The 10,303-nt window shown below is 39.9% G+C and overlaps 1 pseudogene across 1 annotated transcript; it reads left to right on the top strand.

Moving 5' to 3' along the window:
* The first annotated feature begins 7,956 nt into the window (after nucleotides 1-7,956).
* LOC103322016 (geraniol 8-hydroxylase-like) lies at nucleotides 7,957-9,896 on the top strand (annotated as a pseudogene). The gene is made up of 2 exons (XR_016123852.1): nucleotides 7,957-9,181; nucleotides 9,418-9,896. The product of XR_016123852.1 is annotated as a geraniol 8-hydroxylase-like (transcript).
* Nucleotides 9,897-10,303: the final 407 nt, after the last annotated feature.

The raw sequence follows: 10,303 nt of genomic DNA, 5'->3' as shown, positions 1-10,303 counted from the left end.
ACTTTTTGCACATATAAGCTACTGTTTTTGGGTTTTGTGGTTGATGAGAATGGTATTTAGGTGGATGACGAAAAATCAAAGCAATTATTGACTGGCCAACTCCAAAAACAATCTCTGAAGTTCAAAGTTTCCATGGTTTGGCCATTTTTCATAGGAAGTTTGTGAGGCATTTCAGGTCCATTCTCGCGCCCATTACTAAATGTTTGAAGAAGGGCAGGTTTAATTGGGGAGAAGAGCAAGAAAAAAGTTTTGCTCTTGTAAAAGAAAAACTTTGCACCACCTCGGTTCTAGCTCTTCCAAATTTTGAGAAGGTGTTCGAAGTTGAATGTGATGCCAGTGGTGTGGGAGTGGGAGCCATGCTCACCAATTGCTTTCTTTTTGAAAAATTGAGTGACGCCCGTCAAAAGTGGAGTACTTATGACCAAGAAGTTTATGCAGTTGTTCGGGCTTTAAAACAATGGAAGCATTATCTTATTCATAAAGAATTTGTTTTGTTTACAGATCATCAAGCTTTGAAGTATATTAACAACCATAAACATATTGATAAAATGCATGCCAGATGGGGTGACTTTTCTGCAGAAATTTTCATTTGTTATCAAGCATACTTTTGGCACCTCAAATCATGTGGCTGACGCAGTGAGTAGAAGGGCTTCTTTGTTAGTTACTCTTACTCAAGAAATTGTGGGGTTCAAGTGTCTGAAGGATTTATATGAAGATGATGATGATTTTAAGGAAATATGGGCTAAATGTGCTTATCATGAGCCAATGACAGATTTCTTTCTTAATGAAGGGTATTTGTTCAAGGCCAACCTGTTATGCATTCCTGTTTCCTCCTTAAGGGAGAAGCTCATTCGGGATTTGCACGGAGGAAGGTTGAGTGGCTACTTAGGCCGCAATAAAACAATAGCAGGATTGGAGGAGAGATTTGATTGGCCACAGTTGAAGTGTGATGTTGGAACAATTGTGCGCAAATGTTATATTTGTTAGGTTTCGAATGGACAGGTACAAAACACTGGATTATACATGCCTTTACCAGTTCCTAATTATATCTGGCAGGATCTTGCTATGAATTTTGTCCTTGGTTTGCCTCGAACTCAGAGAGTGTGGAGTCAGTTTCTGTGGTGGTTGATCAGTTCTTAAAATGGCACATTTCATAGTCTGCAAGAAGACTGTTGATGCATCCAATATAGCCAAACTATTTTTCAAGGAGGTTGTTCACTTGCATGGAGTACCTACATCTATAACTTCTGACCGTGATACAAAATTTTTAGCCATTTTTGGATCACTTTGTGTAGAATGTTTGGGACTACTTTGAACAGTAGTAGCACAGCCTATCCTCAAACGAGGCCAGACTAAGGTAACCAATCGAACATTGGGAAATATGGTGCGAAGCATTTGTGGAAAGAAGCCGAAATAATGGGATTATGCACTGCCACTGGTGGAGTTTGCATATAACAGGTGCAATTCATAGTGCAACCGAGAAGTCACCGTTTTCCATTATTTATACTGTTGTGCCTAATCATGTTGTAGATTTGGTGAAGTTGCCTAGAGGCCAGAAAACCAGTGTTGCAGTGGGAAATTTGGCTGAAGGAGTGGTGGCTATTCATGATGTGAAGCAAAAACTCAAGCAAACTAATGTTAAGTACAAAGCCGCTGCAGACAAGCATAAGAGAGCTAGGGTGTTCCAAGAAGGTGATTCTGTGATGGTGTTTCTGAGGATGGAGAGGTTCCATGTTGGTATATATACTAAGCTGAAGCCTAAGAAATATGGTCCTTACAAGGTGCTGAAAAGAATCAATGACAATGCCTATGTTATTGAATTACCAGATTCCATGGAAATTTCCAATACTTTTAATGTTGCTGATTTGTATGAGTTTCGTGAAGATGAAACCCTTTATCCTAAACATAACTTAGGGTCGAGTTCTTCGGAGGTGAAGTGGATTGATGTAGAACAAATGGCTAAATGGATTGAAGAAGAATTGGAGCGAAGAAGGGAAAAAGGATGCAACATGAATTTACAAATTTGGCGTCCAAGCTTCGAATGGGTTGCATAATACCTTCTCGAAAAGGGAACGATGCCACGAGCCCAACCCACTACTTTGTTGTCATGTATGGTGGATGTTGGGCTTCTGAGGACGTTTGGCCTTCCAAAAGTGCATTTAAAGATTGTATTCAATTCATAGACTTTCCGTTTATTTTCTATTAAGTTTTTAATAACTCCCTATGGCAGTCCAGTGGGTGAGAACACGGTATTTAGTCAGCCGTCATGCTTGGTTGAACTTATCTCGAATTTTATCAAATAATTCAAAGAGAATTTCTCTCTATCTTCCTAGTGGATTCCAGGTTATTGTTCTTTAGGGTTTTCGCTTGAAAGCCTATTTACTTGTGTTGCATCATCCTCCCACCACCAAATGGAATAAGCTCAATGCTTTTGCCTGTAACATCAATATCCGAAATTCCCAAGAACCTCTCCGGCATAAATGAGGTAGGGTTATCCCAAATGAGGTCTCTGCTGGGTTTATATAAACTGAAGTTTGAAATATTTAATGGCCCACTCCTTGCATTCGCCAACACGGTATAACTAAAATCCCCAAATGCTAATAAAATATTCTACGGGTACTTACTACACTGTAGGCACAAATTGCTATGTCTGCTTCGGCTCTGCGGGGGATAAATAGAACTAGTGGGTGCAGCCGGAAGGTTTCTTTGATTATTGCTTGTAAGTAAGGAAGTCGAGCAATGTCCGATTCCTATATTGGTTTTCCTTTGCTAATGACTTGCTCTAGCTCCTCTTGAGCTTTTGACAGTTTTTCAGGGATACGCAGTAGCTCAACCATTGCCCATTCCAATGTGGCTGAAGTTGTATCTTTGCCCGCCACAAATAGATTATTACGGGCTTCAACAACCCTTGTATCTTTTAAAGCCTTGTGAGGCTATATGGGCCCACCACTTTTCCAAAAAATGATACCAAGGTCAGCATATACAAATTCAATTTAAAAAAACACACATATATACATGTCTCTCCTTCGGCACCTTGCCATGTTTTATGCCCTTTGGCAATTTTCTTTCAACGCACAAGTTTCATGGGAGCGCCTTCGGTAATTTCCTTGCTGCACGCAAGTTTCATGCAAGTGCCTTTGGCACCTTACCAAGTTTTATGCCTTTCGGCGATTTCTTTGCAACTAGCAAATTTCATGCAAGCCTTGTGCCTTCAACACGTTGTCTTGCGACTTGCAGGCCTTTGCCTTCGGCACCTTGCCTTACGACATGCAAGCCTTGTACCACAAAGCAGCAAAGCAGCAAGGCCCACGAGCTTCCTTGCACATGGGCTGCGTCGACATGGGATCTACAAATTTTTTGGCCCAGGAAATAGTTGGACTGCTATTTGACCCCAAGTTTGGGTTTTCTCAAATTTTGGCCTCTTCATTTTCTTTGGTTGGGAGAGGATTTGGGCTAAAATTTGGGATATTTTTGGTTTGTTCTCATGGGTTGGAGATGGCCTTACCCCTCTTGACCGTAGTTTGGTGACCCACTTTGCCCTTTGTCATCAACTCTGAACAAAAGTTTGTTAACTATGATGACGTGGCAGGGGTATTTTTGTAATCTTATACACATGGATCATTATCCACCAATTAAGAGTGTGACGTGGCAAGTAGTGCCCACCTCCACATAGATAAGAATATAATTAAATATTATAATTATTAAAACTAATTTTAAAAACTAAGTTTAAAAATAATTAGACCCCAACCGCCTCAATCCTCAACCTCCATCCACACACCCCCTTCCTCTCTTGCAAATACCCTTGGAAGAAACTGTTAGAAATGTGCCCTAAGAGCCAATACATTTGATGTAATCTCCTTAGAATATATTTCATATATGATATATAAAGGGCAAACTTATTTTGTTATCTTTTACATCATGTAAAGAAACAGATGTCCAGGGTATGCTAAATAAGAGATAAAGTAATCTAAAGAAGATTAAATTCGGGAGACCTTTAATCTCTAACTGTAGTATCTCAAAATGTTCCTAGTCATAAGGTTATCAAATGGGCATTGATAAACTGTCAAGATTAGCACATGGTTGTCCTGTGATGCGTTATTAATCTTTAATAGCTCTCAAGGGCATGCCACAAAAGATTTGTCTTAAGTTTTATTGGGATCTCTTAATTCATCATAGGGGTATGTGAATGTATAATAAGGAATCTCAACCTTCGATAAAGAAGGAGAATGTTTCAAGATGTGATTCAGCAAATCTTTGGCCAAAGTTTTTTTAGCATGATTTAGAAAGTTGTTCTTAATCATGTTCTTTTGAATCACATGAAGTTATAAATCATATTAGGGGTTTGACATAATCAATCTGTACCTTATTAATATGATTTCAAACATTGTATAAGAGAAGGACCGTATTGCATTGCAATTCCAACTGAATGGGTTCTTTATCTATTTTGGTTAGCTTGGGTAGCCTTAATATATTGTCAGATGTCACTCTTGGCTCGTGGAAGTCCTAGGATTGATTGTGATCGATCCATATAAAGGAAGAATTAAAAGGGGGTTTTAATTCTAGTTGATTAGAAAGACTTCTAATGTTTTCCCACTGCCTCACTAATTAGAACCTAATGGATCGTACACCTTAAATAGTTAACTTTGAGTAATACAAATGAGAATGAGGAAATCAATTTGATTGATTTGATGTAGATGATTTACTACGGGTAAAAACATATTTGGGCCTCGGTAATAGTTAACAGGAAGCCCAAATGGTTGAGTATCAAGCCCAAGGGTTTAAGACACCTAAATATTATGATTTAAGTGTCACAAGGCCCAATTTTGGAAGGCCAATGGGGTTTGGCCAAAAATGCATAAGTAAATGTGTATGGGAATTGTTTCCAGGAGCTCATTAACACACAAACACAATCCAACATCAACCAAATAAGTTTGGGAGATAAAATAGAGATGAAAGGGAGTTTTCAAGAGTGAAACGCTTTCATCTTTCAAAGGGTTTAGATTGAAACCAATCTTGAGAATCTTGCACTAGCACCCTTGTATTCTCAAGATACTTCCTCTCATCTCAAGGTTCCATTGGTGTAGAGACTTAGAGGCCATATGCTTTTGTGGCTCACATGGAAGAGAAAGATCAAAGAGCAAAGATCAAGATCAAAGAGGAGGTCAACAAAGAGGAATTCATCAAGAGAAGACCAAACACAAATTGGTTCATATAATTGCTTCAAGAGTAATTAGATCTGATCATTTCTCTTGAATTTTCCATTAATGAAATACATATCAATGTTCATGGCTTAAGATACTTGGAAGAAGTTTGTTTTTGAATTTAAACAACCACCATAGACTTCCGCTGCGCTTAATTTGATTAAATGCATGTTTAATATTCAAATGAACTTCGTAAAAATGTTTTAAATCCTACAACAACAACAACAGAAAAACAAAAAAAAAGCCATTTGCCACCCTCATCTCAACCTCCCCAACCACCGTCCCTCCTCCTCCTTTGACCAGCCACAACAACAGCCACCCCCACCCCATCCTCAACCCCAGCCCACCCCACCACCACCCCTTCCTCAACATCTACTGAACAGACCCCAAACCAACTCAAAATAAATGAATAAATTGAATTGATACAATAATTATAATAAACAGATAATTGAAAATCGAAAAAACCCCAATTATGTACTCTACATAATCAACACCGTAGCAAAAACCCCAACGGCCATAGATTCGGTAGTGGAGAAACTATTCAAATGGCACTGTTATTGGCAGGTGCGACATCCCGTCCCTATAATCACTGTTCAATTGATTATTTATTATGAAATTACATTTTTGCCCTTGGATGTAGGGCACTTTGGTCATTTTTTGTTCGGAAAGAATTTGTGGAATTAAGTGGCAACGTAGAGTAGAGATCGACAATACGAGTTCATAGATAGGCGGCATGTTCAATTCGGAGTTTAAACGAAGAAGTTATGATATACGGAAATGCAGTGGCACAACCGTAATTTTTGCGAACTTAAAATTTAAATATCCCAACCTCTCTCTCTCTCTCTCTCTCTCTCTCTCTCTCTCTCTCCCCTCCCTTTCGTGAAAACAAACCGCCACTTTGGCCTGTGTTTTCTCATTTGTCCGCGCCACGACCTATTAAATGTTCTTCTCTTCTTCCTCTTCACGTTCATACCCATTTCCACCTTCGAAACTCCAAGATTGATCGCGACTTTGGACTAGAACCGAGCGAAACCCTAGTTCATCACCCTGCAAAGTTCTTGCGATTTTCGGCTATTCCAGCAGCCAAATTCATCGAGTGAGGTATGAAACTTCATCCCCTCATCATGCTCTACTTGTTTATGTACTTAGTTTGGATCGATTTTGAGGTTTTACAAATCAATTCTTTAACCCATTTTTGGTTGTGGTCCAAAAACAAAAGTTGATCCCCTTGTTAGTTTGAACGTATTAGTATAGGTGTTTGTAGGGAGTTTCGAGAAATTCTCATTGTAGGAAATTTCTCAAAACACCCACGCTGCCGACCGGGTGACGGTGTGGACCACCGTGTGGCGCCCTATTGAGTTCTAAGTTGTTTCCCTTGCCGTCCTGAGCACGACGGTGTGTTCGAATTTGGATTTGGTTATCATTTGACAGTCGAACGGATTTGCACCTATTTTGGTTGGGAGGTGTTTGTGGTTTGGTTGTTTGATTTTAAAACGGTATTTTCCTATGAGAGTTTTATTAATTGTTTATGAATTTTTGTTATATCGCTTTTACTTTGTCAGCATGATATATCCATGTTTATTTTTATATATGTGCTAAACTGGATTGTGTTGTTTTCGGATATATGGTTGCCTTTGGAGATATTGATGTCTTCTTCTGACATCCCGGTTGCCTTCTGAAATATTGATGTCTTGGACATCCTGCTTGCCATCGGAAATACTGTTGCCTTCGGAAATATTGATGTCTTCGGATATCCTGAATGCCTTCTAAAATATTGATGTCTTCGGACATACAGTTACCTACGGAATGTCTTCGGACATACAATTGCCTTTGGAATGTCTTCCAACATATGGTTGTCTTAGGATTATCTTCGGACACCTCAATTACCTTCGAGTATGTCTACACACGTATGACAGTGCGCCCACGAGTTTCGAGGACTCCCGAACCGTGTAGTGCAAGGATTTGCATTCTCAGGTGAAGTATATCTCCTTGAGTTATGCGAGGAATGTGGTCTCGGGCCGACCTCGTTTCCCCCAAGTTCTGCAAGGATGTATCACACACGTGGCCACATGCGTGGTGCGAATTGACGAATTATTTGCGTTCTCAGGTTGAGTATATCTCCCTGAGTCATGCAAGGGGAATTGACGATCCATTATTGGAATTGATGGATTATGTTTGAGGTACAGTTAAAATGATATTCTTCACCACCCTCCCTGCTCACATTATCTGCACAGGGTTGGCCAAGGTATGGCTTTCTGTTTAAAGGTTTGGTTATGTAAGTGTTTAGATGTACAGTGATAAACTAATTGAACAGTTAGTACATAATTACATGGAATGACATTCAGTTATAGAGTCCCCCATTGTGAGAAAGATACCTTTAGAGCCCGTAATATTTCATCGGAGCTCTAAATGGGGCTCTATCGACCATATATAGAGCCTCAACCAGGATGGCCGTAGATAACCTGATAAGATAAACAACGCCATCCACCATACGAAGTGGTGGCCTTAGATGAGGTTTGTAAATTAAATCACCATCTTTTTCAATCCACAACGTAAAGAAAGAGTTGAAGGCATATAGAAACAAACAACGCCGTCCAAATGACAAAATGCATCACACTCAAACAGGGACAGTGGGACTTTTTTGGTAGGTGCTTTCAGGAAAAATGGTTAAAAAGAGGTCAAGTGGGGATGGGGATGGGGCTCTGAACTTTATGTATTTTTATTTTTGTGTCTCCTTGAGAGCTGGTTCCCCTCATGACAGTAGCAGAAAAATTCTCCACCACTTCGTATTTTAGCTGCATCTAGGCTTCCCAAGAGATAGAAGAGAAGTTCACCTGGGGCCCTGCCGGCCCTTATACCCAAGCAAGTTCAAGTCTTCCTCCCTTTATTTATTTATTTATTTATTTTTAAGAAAAGAGATATATATTATTACTGTCTATTTTGCCACATGGTAGAAAAGTCCCCACCTAAGTTTTTCTCTTTCGTGTTTATCTCCTAGCATGTAGGATATATATGAGAAGTGAAAAAATATGCTCATGTCCTCTAAACAATTGTGCCAAAAATTAACCGCTGGAAGAAGAAAGAGAAAGATGGATTTCTTGAGTTGTGTACTATTATGTCTTATGGTTGCCTGGATCATAATCCAAGCCCTCCAATATTCATTTGCAAGAAGAATTCCCACAAACCTTCCACCTGGACCAAAGCCATTTCCTTTGATTGGAAATCTCCTAGAGCTTGGAAACAAACCCCACATCTCTCTAACCAAGCTTTCAAAACGCTATGGCCCCATTATGACTCTACAACTCGGCCAAATAACAACAGTTGTAGTTTCTTCATCCATCGTCGCCAAACAAGTCCTCCAAACCTATGACCGATTCTTTTGCAACCGAACGAACGCAGATGCACTCCAAGCCTGCAGCCATGCCAAGCACGGCATGCCCTTCATACCCGTTTCAGCTAAATGGAGAAACCTTCGCAGAATATGCAACTCCCAATTGTTCGCCACCAAAGTTCTCAACGCCAACCAAGCCAACCGTCGCCTAAAAGTGCAAGAGCTCATAGCTGATGTCAGCGAAAGCGTGGTTAAAGGTAAGGCAGTTGAAGTTGGAAGGGCTGCTTTCATAACTACCCTCAATTTGCTGTCACGTACTGTCTTCTCTGTGGATCTAGCAGACCCGAAAAGTGAGACGGCTAGAGAGTTCAAGGAGTTGGTGTGGGCAATCATGGAAGAGGTCGGGAAACCAAACTTGGCTGACTATTTTCCTGTGCTTAAGAAGATTGATCCCATGGGGATACGGCGCCGTTTGACCAAGCACTTCCGGAAGATAATTGACCTCTTTGACAGCTTGATCTTCCAAAGGTTGGAAACAAGAAAATCACATGATTATGTCACAGCCAATGATATGTTGGATACTCTTATAAACATGAGTGAAGAGAAAAATGAGGATATGGACATTCCTGAAACTCATCATCTGTTTCTGGTTAGTTATGCAAGTAGCTTTCCTACACTTACTAATTGCTAATTAGAGTGTATCTTTTTGTGATTATTAAGGTTGTTTTTGTTTTTGTTTATACCATCTAAACTGACTTAAAGACCGAATTTACTACGTAGACAGTTGAGATGGTGTACGTAGTTTTATTAGTTCATTATTATACATATATGCTAGCTCCGATTAATTTTCTGACTAAGTAATCAACCATTTGGTGAATAATATAGGATTTATTTGTTGCGGCCACAGAAACAACTTCAGCCACATTGGAATGGGCAATGGCTGAGCTACTATGCAACCCGGAAAAACTGTCAAAAGCTCAAGAGGAGCTAGAACAAGTCATTGGGAAAGGGAAACCAGTTGAGGAAACAGACATTGCTCAACTTCCTTACTTACAAGCAATAATCAAAGAGACCTTTCGGCTGCACCCAGCTCTTCCATTTCTTCTCCCCCGCAAAGCCGAAGCAGACCTGGAAATCTGCGGGTATTTTGTACCCAAGGTGCACAAGTGTTGGTCAATGCATGGGCCATAGGCAGAGACCCTGGCATTTGGGACAACCCGGCCTCATTTATCCCAGAGAGGTTCTTGGGATTGGATATGGAAGGAGTTTGTCACTTTGGCGGAAGCTTTGAGCTTATCCCGTTTGGTGGTGGGAGGAGAATATGTCCTGGCTTGCCCTTGGCAATGAGAATGTTGAACTTGTAATTGATGTATAGGGGTAAATTATTTTACACTTCTTAACTACGCGTTCGATAATAATAGGAAGCTTGAAGATGGAGTTTAGTACCGAGAAATACATGAACATGGAAGTAGGAAGTTTGGCATCACTTTGTCAGAGGGCATAATCAACCTCTGAGAGCTGCTGCCATGGCCGTGCCATAAAATATCCTCCTAGCTATTTGTTTTTACCTAAGTATCTTATGTTGTGAAATTGAATAAAAACTATTCATGCCAAGGAATAAAAACTATTCATGCCATGGATAGTCTCACAAGTTCCTTCAAATAGGTTGTGTCCATTTTTCTTGCCATGGAATAAAAATTGCATATATAATTGACTTTCAGTCGTTGTCCATTTTTTCTTCTGCTCATCTGGAATAGATTTTGTTTACCTC

Source organism: Prunus mume, linkage group LG2, assembly GCF_029339155.1.
Source record: "Prunus mume cultivar Tortuosa linkage group LG2, ASM2933915v1, whole genome shotgun sequence".
Classification (NCBI taxonomy): Eukaryota; Viridiplantae; Streptophyta; class Magnoliopsida; order Rosales; family Rosaceae; genus Prunus; species Prunus mume.
This window is presented reverse-complemented; position numbering and strand designations above follow the sequence as displayed.